This window comes from Ischnura elegans (assembly GCF_921293095.1).
Source record: "Ischnura elegans chromosome 13 unlocalized genomic scaffold, ioIscEleg1.1 SUPER_13_unloc_4, whole genome shotgun sequence".
Lineage (NCBI taxonomy): Eukaryota > Metazoa > Arthropoda > Insecta > Odonata > Coenagrionidae > Ischnura > Ischnura elegans.
In genome coordinates, this window is record NW_025791660.1 from 683,872 (window position 1) to 702,879 (window position 19,008).

General features: G+C 37.7%; 1 protein-coding gene across 5 annotated transcripts in view; it reads left to right on the forward strand.

Annotated features, from left to right (window-relative positions):
- Positions 1-941: 941 nt before the first annotated feature.
- The window catches only part of LOC124173116, a 31,606-nt gene continuing 13,539 nt past the window's right edge, over positions 942-19,008 (forward strand). For 2 of the 5 annotated variants that reach the window (XM_046552626.1, XM_046552630.1), the window contains exons 1-3: positions 942-1,070; positions 6,181-6,271; positions 17,724-17,803. The gene's annotated coding sequence lies outside the window, so the exon portion shown is untranslated. Of the gene's footprint in view, positions 1,071-3,652; positions 3,743-6,180; positions 6,272-17,723; positions 17,804-19,008 lie in introns of all 5 variants that reach the window. The other 3 variants (XM_046552628.1, XM_046552629.1, XM_046552627.1) reach the window with 3 other exon arrangements.

The window sequence follows — 19,008 nt, forward strand, 5'->3', positions numbered from 1 at the left end:
TTGATTCACGTTGTTCATTCGGTTCGCAGAGTTCATTTAGTTCACGTTGTTCATTCGGTTCGCGGTGTTCATTTGGTTCATGTGATTCTTTATGAACGACTTGAAAGACAGTTCATTCACATGAATGAACCGAATGAATCGAATCACGGAAATGAACCGAAAATCCCACCTCTAGTGGTTCGAATTTGCTGGCCCCGCTCGCAGTAAACAGGCCGCTTTTGTGAGAAACTGTGTCCGTCGCAGTTCCCACGCTCAGTTCGGATGGAGTGGAGATGGCGATGAAGGGGGTTGGGGTGGGAAGACGCTCGTGAGAGGGGAGGCAAGAATGTAAGGAGAAAGAGTGGTTCGCATTTGCTGGCCCCTCATGCAGCAAAGAGACCGCTTTTGTGAGAAACTGCGTCGTCGCCGTTCCCACGCTCCGATCCAATGGAGTGGGGATGGCGTGGAAGGGGTTGGGGTGGGAAGATGCTCGTGACCCTGAGTGAGTCATCCCCACGAGGACGGAGAGGGACTTGGTATCGACAGTGGAGGGGGGGAGGTATTTATGAAGAATGGGTGAGGCTGTCATCTGGGAGGCTTCGAATTTGGTGAATTAGTTCACTAATATGGCGCTGGGAACTGTATGAAAAGATTCTAACTATCTAAAAAAATTCCTTTCGTTAATATTGTGATGCCACTAATTACTGCTCTGTTTTTGGCAGTTTGTGGACTGCGAACATAAATTGATTGAACTCTCATCTGAATTAATGGTGACGTCCATGGCCAGGGGCAGATCCAAGATTTCTTTCTGAGGGGGGGGCAGAAGCGAGTTCGTAGGCCTTTGGGAGGGTGAGCTAAGCCGAGGTGGGGGAAATTTGAATTCGCCCGCCATCTAGTGGAATCCTCTGGAAACTCGTCCTGACTAGCGCGCAAGCGGCCTGCGCGCCAAAACTTAGCACATTTCCTGCTCATCGCTCGCGTTGTCATCTTCGAAGGAGCCGTCTTCTTCTGAAGTATCATTAGAATTCTTATCGCTGGGATCTTCATCTTCCACCGCAATCTGGGCTTTGGGAGTGCGCATTCCAACCTGGGTAAGTTCAAATAATCATATGTATGTTACTGTTTTGATGGAGTGAAGTTTTAATCAGAAGTCATATAACAAAGTTTTTGGCGCCACTACTACTGCTCCAGGATATTCAGAATGATTGTGCTCTGCCCGGGTACTTGCTCCAAATGATTTTTTGCTCGCAATGGGAGAAGTTCCTTTTTGTTTGCTAATTTATCTCTTTTTTATTTATGTTTGATTGTGTTATGGCTTCGTGTGCATTTACTGCGTACTTGATTTCACCTTTGAATTCTATCTTGTGCATGAATACTTACATAGCAACGGCCTGAGTCTACGAAATGTATAACGTGTGCTTTGCTTTTTTAAAGCCAGATGGATCAGGTACTGTCGTTTGATACATAACTCACTATTTCTTCGGCTAGATCATTCCTTTTGTAGTTTCTTAATCATTGGAAATACTCCAGAATTATTGTATTAACTATTTTAATGTTCATGATTCATGTGATATTTAGTTGAACATAGTAATGGCGAAGGCCTGAGTTCTGCGTTAATGAATATCAGAAGTGATATGGTTAATTTTCAATAGTGGGTAGCCGTAAGTACTTTGCCGTGGATATGGTGCTTAAATAGAATTCAAAGGCTCGAAATTGAATAACGCATGTCACTATTACTTTTCGGTATCGATTTATGTTGGTGTTAGCTATTTGCCGGCTTTTTTGTAATACTTTAATGCCTTGGTTTAATTTCTATGTAGTGTTGTACCAGCGAGGGAAAACATCCGTGTCTATATATGTAGTTGCATTTGTTTATCAACACGGCGTCACCTTATTTTGTCAATCGAGCTTGTTTCTACTCTTCAGCGAGAGCGATGATTGCGATGTTTTTGCTAGAGTACCAATTAAAAATTTCCTAGAGTGCAAATTAGTAGTTTTTAGGAATGACGCAGAACACTACTAATTAACACTTAACCGCAGTCTTGGGGACGTTCCTTAATACTGTGTGCCATGTTCCAAGTGTAGGAAATTGTTATAAGATTTGGTCGTGTGGGTATGGCGTTAATACTGAGGTGCGTATTTTGCTCTTTTCTAGTGCAATTATTGTGATCTCTAGCATACTCAAGACAACTATTTGTTTCGTACTCTAGTATAACCCTTAAATTTTTGTTCGTGATGATGTATTATCAGCTATTCATTCGTATTTCAATGACGAAATAATGGAAATTGTTTACGTTAGTCTCATAATATCTAAGAAGTTTGATATAATTTTTAGCAGGATAAACATCCTGACGATTCTATATGCACTACTTTTCCTACGACATCAAAGGATTGTTGCATTTAAAAATTGGCGTCGTCTTATAAGGGCTCTTTACACGGTGCATTAACACGTACGGGTTAATGTTAGTTATGAATAATTCTTGAAACTGGTAGTACGTAGTTCAATGCGTTAATCAACCACAACTCATACAGGAGTTTATTAATTGTTTTTAAAGTGTCTAGCTGGGAATAGTTACGAAATTTTAATCTGTTAATTGTGTGTAGCTGCCGGTAAGTCGTCAAAAAGTTGGTTCAAGGCATGTGAAATAAGTAATGGGACAAAGAATTCCTTTTAGATTGCTCGTTTGTGTAACCCATGTAAGGAGTGTTTCTGTTATTTGCTTGTGCATGAACTTAAAGGCTTCCAGGAGTGGTGAACAAACATATTCTTGCCATTGATTAGATATTTTGTGTTGAGTCATTAATCTTCTCCCTGAGGGCTACTGTTATTGGACTTCAATGACGAATATGATCGTATTTGGTGGGTTGTTTTGATGTGGTAAGGAGATGTCTATTGTAGTTCCAACGTATTCAGTTGATGTTTCTCAGGTCTGTCCAGTTAATATTTGACAATTGTTCAACTTTATGGTTCCCAAAAAATGGATTGCGGATATTTTATGTTAGTATTTGGGAAGGAAGTGCTTTAATGATTGTTACTGTTTCCCTCGGTACATTGTATCTCTTGGTGAACCATATTTCCTCCATAATATATAGTCTTTTGGTTTTCAACACCTAGGTGTTTTCCGCCTGTTTTTGCCAACTATTTCAATCGATTTTCTCCAGTATTAAGACAGTATTGTAGTTTTAACGTACCGTGTGCTACAATGATTTATTGATGGGGTAAAAGTTTTGGTATCATAGTGAAATTATAGGACTTTATAAGTAGGCAATCGTGTGTATCATCAATCTGCTATTATTTCATGTTGGAAATTTTGTCTCTGTGATAATATGGAAACGCTATAAATTTTGTCTTCCATATTGGGTCGTAATTATCTTAGATTGGCATGGCATTGACATTGAAAAATGGCATTATCTCTTTCCAACGGCGTGAGTGTAACCAATTTTTGATCATAGCTGCACACAAGTTAAATTCGTTCCATAATGATCCAAACCTTTTTGTGCCTTGATGACATTGTACTTCACGGTTTCACTCAACGTTACAATTTGTCCTACCATTGGACGAGAGCACATTACTCAGACGTATCTGAAATTGATATGAGGCGAGATACTACCTTTGTGCATGTTTTTTGATGCACCATTTCATTAATATACGGTAGCCTTCCTTCCTTTTAAGGATTCTGTCCTGGTGATTGAGCTGTGGCTATCTAGCCATCCCATTCTGCTTTAACTTAGCTTCTCTGAACTGAACCTCCACAATCTCCAAGTGGGTATCCTTATCAATTTCTTATGAATTTGTGTTTTTTTGTGTCTCAGTGTATGCAATAGATCTTACCTACTTGGTGCCCTTAACGTTTGATGGGGGAAATTTTGCAGTATGTTGATGTTGCCTTGTGAATGTTTTGGTATCAATTGCTTCTTTTTTCTCTCTCTTGGTGATGTTAACAGATTAATTAATGAGAATAAATGCAGCCAAAATCTAATTTTATTATACACATGTAAAAAGCATGTTATTACTGTCACTTATCAGAGTGGGAGGTTGGAATTTAGTATATAGTTTCAATTGTGTTCTCTTATATTATGTGGCTTGTGACAGGCAGTTGAGGATCTCATTGGATATTTTTCTCATCTGTATATCAGCCATTCAAGAGTGTGATGCAACATTCAAAGCCACCTGTAAGAAGTTTGATGTAGATATTTTGTCACAACCAAACCAGTTACAATTTAATTCATTTGTTGGATGGGAAAGCGGTAGACGTTTATTAAAATTTTTACAGTGGTTGAGGATAAATGATTTACATCAGTTGTTATTTAGGTTGTAAGTAATTGAATAGATAAGTATTCTTAACCTCACTTTTAAATGATGGTTGGAATTCTGGCTTGAAGTTCTTATGCCAAATTGTTTGCTAACATTTTGATTTAATTTTTATATTGTAATAATGGCTATGGATAAAAATGGTTTAAATAAATGCATGCATGGAGGCAAGAGAGATTGCTACAATGTCTTTTATGGTAGGGACATGAAAAATATGAAAATAATTCCATTGTTCATAAATGCAAAAGTTGAGGCAAGAACTGTATATGTACTTAGTTTGAACAGATTTAATTTATGTTTGTGATCACTGTAGTGCAATATGGCAATTTCCATCAATTAGATGTTAATGAATTAACGAAGTTTTATGTGATTTTCAATATTTAGTCTTTAATCCAATTATTTTGAATTTGAAGGTATCAATCATTTCTTAAATTTTTTGGTTAGTTATGTAGAAATAGAAAATTTCAGTATTATTGAAGCCGAAGATATCAGTCATTTCATACTCAAGGGTCAATATTAAAATTCCATTACTAATGGGTTATTAGTGCAATAAAATTCTGTTCCTTAAATACCTAAATGTATGTGCTGTGCTGCAATTTTCACTATTGAGATATGACATTTAATATATCAGAATGCTAATTAGATTTTCAGGGGCTTGTGGTTTTATTTGTGTGTAAGGAAGTGTATTCGGAGTCTAATTATGTCATTTAGTGTTATATGCGAGTTAAAAATCTGTTTTTATAAGTATTAAAAAATATTTTCTCAGTTTTTTTAAATACTAAGGTGAGTATTTAACTGTTTTGTAGTGGAAATAATGTGATCTTCTGCATGCACACACAACTTTGTTTGGTACAAGAGGATAGCCTATGAAGTTTGATCCATGGCATTTTGTTATCAGCCGTTCCTCTGTGTTAGCAGTTATATAAGAAGCATTTTTTTGGAAGTGATTCCTTTTATGTCCACTCTGATCTTTGTCTTGTACTGAGATTTACATTTTATATGTACCATGGCCATCATATTTGCCCGAAATGTATTATCTTGTGGTTTGCCGAACTTCAGCATAGTTAACGTTGGAAGGTAATAATAATATTTAATAATCCTTCTTACTGTATTTCTCTGAATATAGTCCCCCCCTAATTTTGAGGCTTGAGTTTCAGGAAAAATGAAAAAAAATGGGTTTGAATATAGTCCCCCCTTTATTTTTACCATGGGTATTTTTGGAAAAAAAGGTGGGACCATATTCATTCAAATACAGTATATTATACTTTGCCGTTGTGCTATTTAGTCATGTCTGCATTTGTTTGTTTTTTATTGAGGATTTTTAATGATTTTGGCTAGTTTTATGCCAGTACTTAAGTTTGCATGTACCATGTGCTATGATGACTTCTTGATGGGGCGAAAGTTTTCGTATCATAGTGAAGTATTGGAAGTCACGAGTAGGTTGTCATGTGTACTATCAATCAGCTATCATTTTCTGTGGGCATATTAGACTTCTGTGGTAACATGAAAATGTTTTAAATATATATATGCCAATATTGCTCAGTGATTTGCTGTAAGTGTTCTGTGTAGATTCAAAATTAGGTATTGTCTGTTGCCTGTGTTGTCACCCATTTATGATTAGGGTGGAATTGCTGACATCAGATTTGTTACTCAATAATCCAAACGTTTTTGCTTTGAATTATTACTGCATTGACTATTTGTCTGCCTTGATGACATTGTTGTCTAGATTTCATCTTACCTTACCTTACTTTTCTCACCCTAGGATGTCAACATATTACACAGTTGTAGCTGTATATACTGCTTTTGTATGGTCAGGAAAGGTACTGACAATGTATTTGTTTTAATGTACTCCGTTTTATTAGTACAAGGTTTCTTCCTTTCCTTTTCAGGATTCTGTCGTGGTGATTGAATCAGTGGTTTTCTAGCCATCCCATCCTGCTTTAACCTTGCTTCCCAGGACTGAACCTTCACAATCTCCAAGTGAGTATCATTATCAATTTATTATGAGTATGGTTTTTGTGCTATAAGGTATGGAACTGTTTATTAGCATTCATTATTTGTCTTGGTTTTTATTTAAATAGTAAGTCTTTCCTGTGTGGTACTCATTATGTTCAGTGAGGTAAATGTTAGAGAATAATAATATTTGTTATAATCGTTGATGTGTAAGTGTGTATTGCTTCGATTCTCACTCTCTCTTGGCCAAATTCATTGGAATAATAATGGAAAATATGCATCCAAAATCTAGAATATTTAAATACCACAGTTGCATTGGAGCTTTGACTAATCGCAGTGGCAGGTTGGAATACTAATGTAATGTTGCGATTGTGTTTATAAGAATAATGGTGCTTGTGACAGGCAGTTGATTAGCTGAGTGGGAAATTTCTCCCATCTATATAATGTTCATTCAGAAGTTAAATGGACTATTGGAAGCTCTTGTGACAAGTGTGATGTGGATTTTTTGTGTCCTCCTATATAGATAGTTTTGAATTCATGTGGGAGGTGAAAGTAATAGAAATGAGTATTACATTTGAAATTGGATTAGTATACATAGTTGACTGTTGATTATTTTACCTTCACAATTACAATCTCCATGTGAGTATCAATATCAATTTATTATGAATATGGTTTTTGTGTTGCAGTGTATGGCACTGTCTAATTGCACTTATAGTATTGCCTTGGTTTCTATTTAAATATAAAGTCTTACCTTCGTGTTGGCTTGATTTTTGGCATTGGAAATGCTTTGAGTGCGTTGATGTTGACTGATGAATGTTTTAGTTTGTGAATGGCCTCGTTCTCTCTCTTTTTCAAGTTCATTGAATTAGCAATGGTAAAAAATGCATTGTACATTGTTTAAATGTCATAATTATATTATAGCTTTTCTTTACCACAGAGAGTGGTTTGAAGTCTATTGCTTGGTTGCAATTTGTTCACAAGGATAATGGGGCGGGAGTAGCTGAAAGGGAGACTCTTCATAAGTGATGTCAAGAAAGAAGATGAAACCTTTTTATTTGAAAGTAGATACTTAGATAGCAATACTGTTGAAGGGTTTTGACTATGTATGCCTGGGGTAGAGAGTAATAAGCATTTAAAAAATGAAAAATATGGTCACGTTGAATTTAAATAAAAAATTTTGCTTTCAAGGTCGATTTGGCCAAGTGGTAGCATATCACGTTTTAATTTTGAAAGACCAGGGTTTAAGACTCAGAAACAGTAATCTTTGTAATGTTTTTCTAGTCTCCCATTTTCTCCATTGTTTGTAATGTGTTCCATCTTCTTCAGATATGTTTATTTCAGACGTTTTACTTTTTTTTTACTAAATTGACATTCATGACACTTGGTAACCCTTGCTTCGAATTGTTCACTACGTTGCCAAGATTTATCCAAGCCAAGCCTTGCGAAGCAAATAACTTAAACATACATACGGTCTGAGAAACATTGCTCCGGTTCCTCCTGAGGGAAGATTTTTGCCCATCTACCTATATGATCAAGTTTGAGCATTTCAAGTGCTAAACGTCGCTATCGCTCTTCTTAAATTTGTTTTTGTCCTGTAGTCTATTTAACTTGGCATTGTCTGGAAATGCCTTTTTAACTTTATTTATGTTGCTTTGTAAATTTTGCGCCATGTATTTTGTTGCCAAGGTCCTATTCAAGCGGATTCCATAGACCCAAGATATTGAGTTTGAAGTTAAAAGGCTAAGATTTTGTGTGTAATAGGATTTTGGAAATGAAGAAAGAAATGTTGTTCTCAACGCTTGAATAGTTTAAGAGCTAGACAAATAGAATGAAGTTCTTTTAAAACGTAGTAGCCTGGACGGGAGGTTGGAGTTTTGTCTTTATGCTTGGTTGGAATTTTTAGTCTCCAAAAAGCTATTTTCGGCCAACCTGCCAACCATTATTCCCTCTTCCAACTAATAGTCGAGGTATGCTTTCCTCCCTCAAACTTACTCTTCTCTCTTTCTGAGTCCTTTTTTCCACATAGCTAGGTTCCAATAGCTTTCAAAGAAGCTGTGTAAGCTGGGGAATGAATTGTCGATACATGAGAACTTTCAATTGTCTGTACTATGCTACTCGGCCAACTTAAATTGATTCATAGGCCATACTAGTTGAGGTATTTGCCCATGTGATGATCCTGTTTTTCCTGTGGCTTGTCAGCTTCTCCCTTTTCTTTTCCATGGTCTCTTCAGACTCCTACTTTCCTCCACTTCCTTTGCTTTTTCCTGCAGCAATATTATTTAGTTTTCTCGTCCTTTAATCAGACTTTATGCCCACGAGAAATTGTTGTGGCATAAAACACCATTAATTGGAGTAAATACCTCCATAATATAATGCACCTAAGTTTAAAATTTAATAATACTGAAAAAGGCTCTGCCTTCTACATTTTTTCAATCTTCAATTATTATTTAGCCCCTTCAATTCATTCAAGGAGCTTGAATGAGAATTGTCATAAAAAATGAAAAGCACAAAATTGAAAAGCAACATGGTCATTATATAAAACTGCTACCTGAGCACTAGCATTTGTGTTTCTTTATGTCTTTAGGGAAACCTATTTCCCTCCAGGTTCTAAAAATAATTCTATTCTCTACTAACTGTGAGGCATACCGTGCGTATAATTGTATGCTAGTGAAGACATTGCATAATGCACGGTCATATGGATTTGTATTCTATCCTCACAAGAGGAAATCTCTCTTTTCTCTTGAAGGAGGAAGATGGAGGTCTGGATTTGTGCAATAAACAGCCTTACTTGCGTGTAAATATATGCATCGTACGGTTGGCATACGGATGTACACTTCGGTGTTATAATTTTTTTGCTGCTTAGCGGTTCTCAATTCTCATCGATTAATAGTTCATTGTAAATACAGTAGAACCTCACATATGAAACATTCAGCGAAAAACCAAAAAAAGTTTCATAAGTGAGGAAGTTTCATATGTGAGGTTTTTTGGCATTAAGCATGAAATCCTTTCCTATAGCGGCTGGTTTGTTTCCAGGATGCAATTACTCATTTGGAGGCAAGAAATTGAAGCCTAATGATCTTATTTTCTCACAAGCAACGCCACAGATTATGTGTTACTTTAAGAGAAACATAATTTTACATTCCTGAACAACATTACCCACGGTTGAACGTCTAGCATTTCTGGTACTTAGCTGCAAGGCTATCATACTGAAGAGATTTTGGAATGATGACACTAAATGTTCACAGAGAAGACAATTTTTGAAAAAAGTTGACTCATTAAAAGCAGTTTTCAGGAAATTCATTTTACCACCTATAGGCAAACCCAAGATTGGAGATTGAAGAAATGAAATATCTGAGGAAAGTCATCCAAATTAACCTCGTAATTAGGGAGCAAAATTTCACTAATGCATCATGAAGGCTTCACACCCTTTGGACCCAGGTTTATGTCCTAGCAGAGGCAGAAAGTTTTCAGAGATGGCTCTATCCCTGCTTGAGAGTAGTGTTGACGGGACTTCCAGTGCAGCACACTGTCCGGCAGATGGGACGTTAAGCCCTGGTTAAGCCTATCGTTACAACCTGGCTAATTCCAACACAGAGTTTCCATACTCCCTCTCTTATCTCATGGCGAAAATGACCCCAGCTGTCGGTTTCCTCCCTCTAAATACCATGCCATAGATAATATGGAGCACCTGGCAGTGGCATAATTATGGTTGGGGGATGAGGGGATAGATCCCTCTCCAAAGCCTCAGAGAAATGGAAAAAAATTTAAAACAAAAGTCTAGCTTTGATGAACACCAACTGCATCTTCTTGAAGTTAAATTTTACGTGCCAAAATGATGCAGAACATATTTACAGGCATGCCATTTTTTAAATTTTTACGGGAATCCCCATTGCCTTGGGAGGGGGGTGCGGGGGGAAGCCGCCACCCAGGTACTACCATCACCCCCAAAGCATATTCCTAGTTACGCCACTGGTACCTCTGGATATTCCGTGACTAAGTTCACTTTTCCGGTGCTTAGATCACTTATTGTGAGCATTTGAAATAATCGCACAACTGCTGTCAGTGATGAATGGACAAAAATAGATTAAAAGCCCGGAAAAATCTCCCCTCGCAATAATTTTTATGCATTAGAAAGAATTTTCCAATGAAATTTTAGCAATAGTAGATTGAATCCATTGGGTATAGCTTCTCTGTCGGCATTCTTCCGCGAATTCAGCGTCGGGAACTTAGACTCGCAAGCCGTGTGACTCATCTTCACGTATTATTTTGCTTCCCCATATCTGATAACAACACCGGATACTTTTTGTACTTCGATATAATGGTTATAAGTCATTCCTGAGTCGAAAGGAACTGCCTTATCTTTCATGTTTAGAATTTGACTTTAATGATTACGTGATGACTGACGACGCGAGTTATTCTCTGATGGTATTCACATTAACTCTCGCTTTGTTAAAAAATAAACGATTGCCACCAGGCAGACTCAAGCTAATAGCTACTCAAGGTCAAACTATATTTCTTTTAAACCGACAGATACAAGTTGGGTCAGTTTTGATCTGTGCGCCGCGTAAGCAACTTTCCCCCGGCTCAATTCGTCCCGCGGATGAGGGATTAGCCCGCGGAATGAGACCACGCATGCTGTTTTTACCATCGTGTTGAATCACCTTCAACCTACGTCCATACTGCAAATACGATAATCTTTTTTGGATGACCTTGGAAGCCAAAATTTGGGTACGCGAGGATTTTTAACGGCTCATTTAGGCGTTATTTCGCTGGGGCGACGGGAAGCATAACCTTGGGAAATACTAGACAATCTTCCGTTAGAGATTCCGGATTAACGATCATCTACTGCAGTTAAAATTAATATCTAATAAACAGCATCGCTCATTATTAAAACTTATTATTCTTCATTGGCATATCTTATGTAATGAGCACATACTACCCCCGCTCCTGTGACTTAAATCGGGGCGCGTACCGCAATCTTCTCGTAGAGCAGTTCTCTGACAAGTCGTATAAGTGAGGTATTTTATCTCATTGGACTGGAAAAATACGTTTCGTAACTGAGGTCGTCGTATAAGTGAAGAGTTTCATAACTGAGGTTGGAAATACATGGGTTCATATGGGGTTATTCACCGGACCAAAAAAAATCGGCGTGTAAGTGAGGTCATCGTAAAACTGAGGGTCGTATAACCGAGGTTCTACTGTAAAACTTTTTGTTTGTCTCCTAGGAATCAATATGCAATAAAAATGTATTGTTGCAAACGCATGGCTTGAGATGATATTTTATAAAACTTGAAATGAAACCTTCTTGTAAGTTTTCCAGATTCAGAATGCACAACAAAAACATTTAAGAATTCACTATCCAGTTTCTTCACACACCCATGGACTAAAATCACCTCCAGGTTCTGGCATGGACAATAAAAACTTAAGGAAGCAGTTTTCTTGGGACTGCAATAGCATACTGCGCTGTATATGAGTTTGTTACTTAGGTCACTCTCCGAAGAGCCTCCCGAACAGTTTTCTCCTTTCTGGAGAGCTTTCCCTTTATATCCTCGTCTACAGACACCCGGTCTTATTAATTTTAATTATGAAATACCTATTATATTTGGAGACACAGCTTTTTGTTTGCACCTGAAAGGTCATTGCTGATTGCAATATTTCTTCAGCCGACACTTGATTGCTTGCACGTATTTTGTTATTTTACGTTGCACGATTAGGGTTCTCCTGTTGAAATATGAAACCCATGAAGCGCTGGCAGGGAATGCAAATCCTGGAGATGTGTGCTGAAATTACGCTGAAATAGCCTATTCTATTAACCCATTAATCCCCAGCGTTGCGTAGACGCAACATTATTGAATCGTAATTATTAGAAAAAACCTTTGCGTCAGGATAATGTTTTCTTGGGTTTTCTGAATTTCTAAAGAACTTTTTGTTCTTATTAAGTTAGTTTTGTAAAAATTTTCATTTAAGTAATAGTTTTTATTTTACTTCGAAATTTGCCTATTTCGATGCGTTGAAGTACTACAAATTGTAAATGATTTTTTTACCAAGATTTATTGAGTAATCTTACTAGAGGGAATGTTTTATCTTAGTTCTAAGTTTCTTTATTCGTTATGTTTATTTCTGTTACGAAATTTCGTCGTTACTGGTATAAATACGGTTGTTGTAAATAATGTTGCGTTAACGCAACGATGGGAATTCCCTGGTTAACCAGAGGGCTTTTCCCAAAGCATAACGAAACTTGTCAGTATGGCTTTTAATCGACAACGTAGTCTTTTGGTGGCAGTTAGCTGCATTTTTGGGACTCACAGGTTGTGAGTTTACAAAGTAAAGGGAGAATGGCTTTTTAAAATTCCAGGATGGCCATCTGTACGAATTTTACATCGAACACTCTGGTACTTCGTTTAGTCGAACTGTTGCGCGCACACGTGGAACCGATACAGGGCAATGTCATTCCCATGTCGTTGATTTGAAGTATTACGTAGTACACGTTAAATTCAGCTTTAGATGCATTCAGTTTCAGAGACGGTAGAATGATAGGGTGAGAAACTTATTAGTTGAAGCAGGATTGAGATGGAAGGTGGATTGTTCCTCTAGTTGCTCTCTGGAATTTTCTCCGTACAATCCTGAGTTACCTATTTTTTCACCTATCGCTTAGGTAATGCAAGGCTAATTCATCCAGGGGTTTCATTCAGATATAAAAGTGAAGAAAATTTTACCCGTTATTTCTACGCCTCAGACGTATACCTTAGAAGAAGCGTCAAGAAGGTAGCTTAAGAATATAAATTAACAGGATGGGCAATTTTTAATATTTTCTAAATTTTGGAACTGCAATGGGGATTGCATCTTCGTAGTATTTCAAATATGAATGATTGCAGACGGTGCTGCTAGGCAAATCACAGTTTAGTCAAGTAGTATCGAAAGAAATATTGGCCAGTAAATGCGCACGCCCAGGTAAAAGATGCAGAGAACAAACAGGTTCATCTAAATGTAAAAAAATGGAATCTACCTCCGTAGTAGTCCCGAATTTCTGCGTGAAAAAAATAATAGAAACATTTATTACTCAGTATGGAAGCCACTCAGCAGTTGAGATCCGTCGCTTATTTCTCAGTGAATTCTCTTCATTACTTGAATTACTTTTGAGCTACTCGCATAACTACGCTGAGGAGATAAATAACCATTCATTTACTCAGAGTAAGGCATATTTTAAAAAAATAATTGCAATAATAATGTTGTCGGGGTATCATATATTACCGCGCACTAAGTTGTACTGGACAAGCCAAGAGGAGATGTATGTCGCATTGTGAGGAAATGTTGACGTGGATTCGGTTTGATGAATTCAAAAAATATCGACAGCTCTCCGATAATTCTCAACTACACAAAGTGATGCATTTTTGAAAGTCGGACCTTTTCTCAAAAGATTATTCCAAAATTCCATCTCTATCAATTTTTGCCATATGGAGAGGTGGAACTTGAAAGTGATACTTCTAGGATCTCTAAGTTCACTAGGAGAAGGTTTGTTCTAAATTTGCTGAATTTTTTAAGTCTACAAAATTTCATACCGCGTATTTTGATAATTTTTTCACCAGTTACAATCTGTTTGCAACTTTTAAGTGATAATTGTTATTTTTCAACGGAAACAGCAAGTGAAAACCGAACGGAAAATTGCGCACTCATGTCTTCGTGAGATTTGACAAAAACAACCTAACGGGGATTTCTTCTATTCTTCTGACGGGTCAAAGCATATTCTCTTAGTGTGATGGCATGATAACTCTAATCGCTTCAAATTACGGGAATATGGAACCTATAGTAAGGACAAATGGCACGAAGATTTCCGAAGAAAATCGAAATATCATTAACAATTACACCCAGGAAATGGGAGGGGTAGATTTACTCGATAATTATGTTGCATGTTACCGCATCCAAATTAACGGCAAAAAACCTCTTTCCGAAAAGAAAATTGATAGTACAGTGGTGAATCCGTGGTGATTTTACGCCGAAGTCACGGGCAGAGCAATTCCATTGTTAGAATTTCGATCCGAGATCATACACTTTTACTAAGGCAAGAAATCGTTTCCTATACAATGGCTGATGACATTGGGCATAAAAATCGGTGCCCACATGCAGGACACCCCAGGAAAAATGGCATACCCCAGCATGCCCGTCAAGAGAGAATAAGGCATTTCACCCGCAGGCATACTTATAATTCCCGGCGAAGAATTCGAGTGTGCAAATCAAAGATAAGTTATATTGTTAAAAGTGCTACGTTTAATTCCAAGCAGAATAGTATTGAACATTACATCAGAAAATACGATGAAAAATAAAATATGCAACTTAAGTTTTGAAAAATTCTTTTTCATGTTTATTTACCGGAGTTTTCCCAGCGTTGCGTAAACGCAACATTATGCAAATCATATATTATGATGAATATAATATTTTTTTCCGAAAATTAATCTTAATTTGGCCAAAATGAACCGTAAAATACGAAATAACCGAAGGTGAAACCCCTATGTGCAGCCTGGGGAATAATGGGTTAAAGTCCAGGTCATCACCGGTTCACTCTTGTTCCTGGCTTCCGCAAAGTGATGGTATACCCCTCTGTCATTCATTCCAAGCTTGTAGAGTTTTGTGTCCCCTGGTTTTATATCTTTCTCCTGTATGGAACCTGGGAAAGTCTTGGAAGACACTTGGTTGCTCTGACTGTGATTCTTCAGGCTGCGTTTCCCTCGAATGAATCTGTCCCTCTGCATCCAAAACACGTCGTGGTATATGCGTTGGTTCCCCAGTCACTTCACCATATGATTCCTCAGTATCTTCATTCATAATAGCCTCAGCACCTTCCTCCGCTCCAGTTATAATAATTGTTTGTGATCCGTGTTCGTCACCCTCTTTCTCTAGTATATATATTTTTTCATTTACCATTAGAGGCTATGGAGAACTGAAAATACATCATATTAGTTTATATTTATATGGAAAATCATAAAATGAATATGATATAAATAACATGTTAAATGAACTTACATATTAAAAGAATGTCTCAATAGACGAGCAGTCTCAGCAAAAACAGCCCTCACTGCAAATCACACGGCACCTACAAATGTAAATAACAAAAGAGTTTGTTCGTAAATGTCATAGACGTTAAAAGCATGGTATTTCTCAATATTAGGTAAAATCATTTAGTAATAAAAAAGTACCTTTTTTCTGCTGGTCGATTGCATGGGAAGAGCTGAAACTGGTATTCAATCTTTCAAGGCAAAGGATACGAATTCTAAGGAAAAGATAAACATAGTACTAGTACGTGCTCATGAGCAACTTCAGTTGCATCAAAAGATTGACCATCAAGGAAAAAATTATTTGCCAGCCAAATCATGAAATAATATACTCGAAGGAAATTACATATTTGCTCACCATTTTGCAGTATTCGAATTCAATTTGCATTCTGCTGGGCAGATGGTATATACTCCTGAGCAGCGAAGAGTCAGAAGCACAACTGGCGGCGACGGACCTTAAAAGGGTCTGCGTAGCAAAGCAACGTTATCTTTTTGCCCGGACGCTTTCTAAAAATAATGGAGTTAAGAGAAGGAACAACCCTTAATAAGTTCTTCCTCCTGCATGTTTGCGAGCTTCCAGGAGGGAGGGAGAATATTTTTTCCTTGATGCAACTTAAGTTGCTCGTGAGCTTTAATAGGTTAATAAAGGCTGCTTTTTTATGGAAGTATTTATATGTAATTTAATTGTATGCATTTTAATTGTTCATTATTGTGTGATTGCCTTGCTTTAAATAAGCATGTCAGTCAAGTGCATGATTATATCTAATGCGATTGACCACCAGAGTTTGAACGTTAAGTATGGTAAGAATGGCTAGCAAATATTTCTTGTGTTATATTGTCGTGTCCTCCCTTGGACAGCTCGACAAGGGGCGACTCAGAATAGGGATCTTGGACTAACGCTGAGGGATTCCGGACAGCGAAGGTGGTCCTCTAGGAGGGACGGTATCGGGTAGAAATGAAAGATCCCGGGTTTGCCGCAAGAAGTGTATTTGATTCTCTTAATTCTTGCGCGAGAGTGATCTCCTCCCTTGGCTTCTCCGGGTCAATTGTTGGACTTTCATTCCACGGCCCCGTGGGCCCCCGCTACGCGGGTCCCGACTCTTGACGAAATGATGAGTGACGAATCGCGAATCACAAATGACAACTCACCTCGAGTTAATGATGCGTGCAGTTTTTAAGGCTTCCCAAATCCAACCACCCCCTCCCCTCCGTGAGTTCTAGAACCTTCCACCGGTATGCCATTCTTTACTGAAAAGTGCAAACGAATCGGTTAGCACAAATGCGATTCCCCCTCTCAGCAAAGTCGGCCCAGTGCGTACGTACTGTCTATCCAAAAATGCATTCCTCGCCATCAGCACAATCCGCACCGCGCCGGCATAAAGGAAAGTTCAAGAGACCCACGCAAGAAAGGTGAACGGACGAATGAACAGGACGCATAGACTGACCAAAAGAATATGCACGCATCAACAAAAAGAGTGTAAGGATTTAGTCGAACGCAAAATGAAGTCGGGATGTAACAATATCCATAAACAGTTCTTCTTCACGGTGTATGAGGTACTCATTGAAATTAATACTGTCTTATCTAATTAGCTATTCCAAAACTCTGCTTCAAGTGTAATTTCTAGTTTTCTTTTCATCGAGAAATAGTCATATTGCAACATTAAAGCATACAAAATAGCTTGTGGGCGATCTAGATCTTCTAGATCAGAGGCCATCATTAGTTAATTCTTATGAATGCGCCAGTGTGCTCAGGTTAGATTTCCATACCTTAGTCTTTGTTAGGACATGGGATTGTATGTTATAACATAATAACTCAAGCCTAATGTAAGAATATATATCAGATACTCATGGATACAGATTGACACTTCAACTGTGGGGTATGCTGGCTAGTGAGTGGCACATATCCCCGGAACAATACAACTGTGCACTCCAATGCCGCCAAGTGATAGACTGATTAACTAGCGGCCCGCCAAGGCACCCATTATGATCCTAACAGTCTTCATCACCTGAACCCAAATCTCAATCTCACAAACGACCTGAGGAAAAAGTGATATCTATCTGTCCTATCCATGAAAGTCAGTTGAGAGAATTGCAATTATTTTTGTCCAATCAATGACTAGCCGTATCGTAAATTGGCTATCCCTCCTTCACTTACACATTTTACAAGGCAGTAATGATTAAATAAGCCTGCTCTCTCTGGGTACAAAGGCACCTTCCTGAGGCACTGGAGGAGCAGACGTTGTGGGAGTTGCATGTGACGAATGATGATCTGCCATATCTTTCTTCAAATCCTGTTATCTGAGAAGTATTTTTCAATAATTTTGGATTGAGATTTCTGTAAGTTTAAAAAAGCGTTGAATAAAGAGGTTTGCTTTACATGAGTATGATACTGTTCGCATCTAAGTAAGAGAATATTTTATTTTACATTTCAGGATTGCCTTTTCTGTATTGGGAATAGGGAATCCAGGGAAGGAGCAAATACCTATTCAAACCAGATTTCCCAACCTATTGAGTAAGTACTTGCGGATACATAGCATCTATATTTTTCTATAAATCATTCATTTTTGCGTGACTGCCTTGTTTTAAATAAGCATACCTTCCAAGCAGAAGATGTAATCTAATTCACTCGACAATTAAGGCCACTTTACACGGTGAAAGATCATTCGCAAGATCTTTCGAAAGATCATTCGAATGATCCATCATTCACCGTGTATAACGGAAATTTCCAGCATTCGAATGATCATTCTAATCAAATTTCAGGCCTGTTCTAATTTGCTTGAATGATTTCCGTGAATGATATGAGCGCACGGCGTCCATCTTGCCATTGGCATCCACCTCGGAATTTTAATATTTTATATAAAAACTTTGGAAGCATAGTAACCCACGAAATAAATCAAATAATTAATATGTACTTTGAGAGAGCATAAATTCACAAACATCAACTGTCTAAAGTCAGTAATTTGGAAATAACGTTTCGGATAGTTAATGAATAAAAACGTCGTTTTTCTCCTCGATTGCGTCTATATTTTGTTTAATTTACAATTATTAAACTATAGTTCATGATTTGAGCGCTAAAGTTTCGGGTCAGAGTCCCAATTAATCACACAATATCTGTTTATTCGGTGAACACATTCCAGCCAACACGAGCCACTACGTTATCTTGGCTCACCTATGGGATCACAATATTGCCTATCTCTAATCATTCAAGGAACTCACCCGAAAGAAATTTCGAGCATGTCCTAATTTGCTTGAATGATTCTGTGAATGATATGAGCGCATGGCGTCCATCTTGCCATTAGCACCACCTCGGAATTTTAAGATCATATATATAAACTTTGGAAGCAAATTAACTCATGCGATAGCTTAAATCATTAATATTTACTTTGAAAGAAAGTAAATTCACAAACATCATTCCTCAAAATTGAGTATTTTGGAAAAAACATTCCAGATTTATAAGTTCAAAATCGTCGTTTTTCTCCTCGATTGCGTCTATATTTTGTTTGATTTACAATTATCAAACTGTATTTAATGATTTGAATGCTAAAGTTTGGGGTGAGACTCCCAATTAATGACAAAATATCTGTATATTCGGTGAACACATTCCAGCCAAAACGAGCCGTGACATCACATTGGCCCACCTAGGAAGTCACAATCTCACAGGGTTGCCTATAATTCAAGGGGCAAACCCTATAATTTAGCCCATGAATATCACAGCCC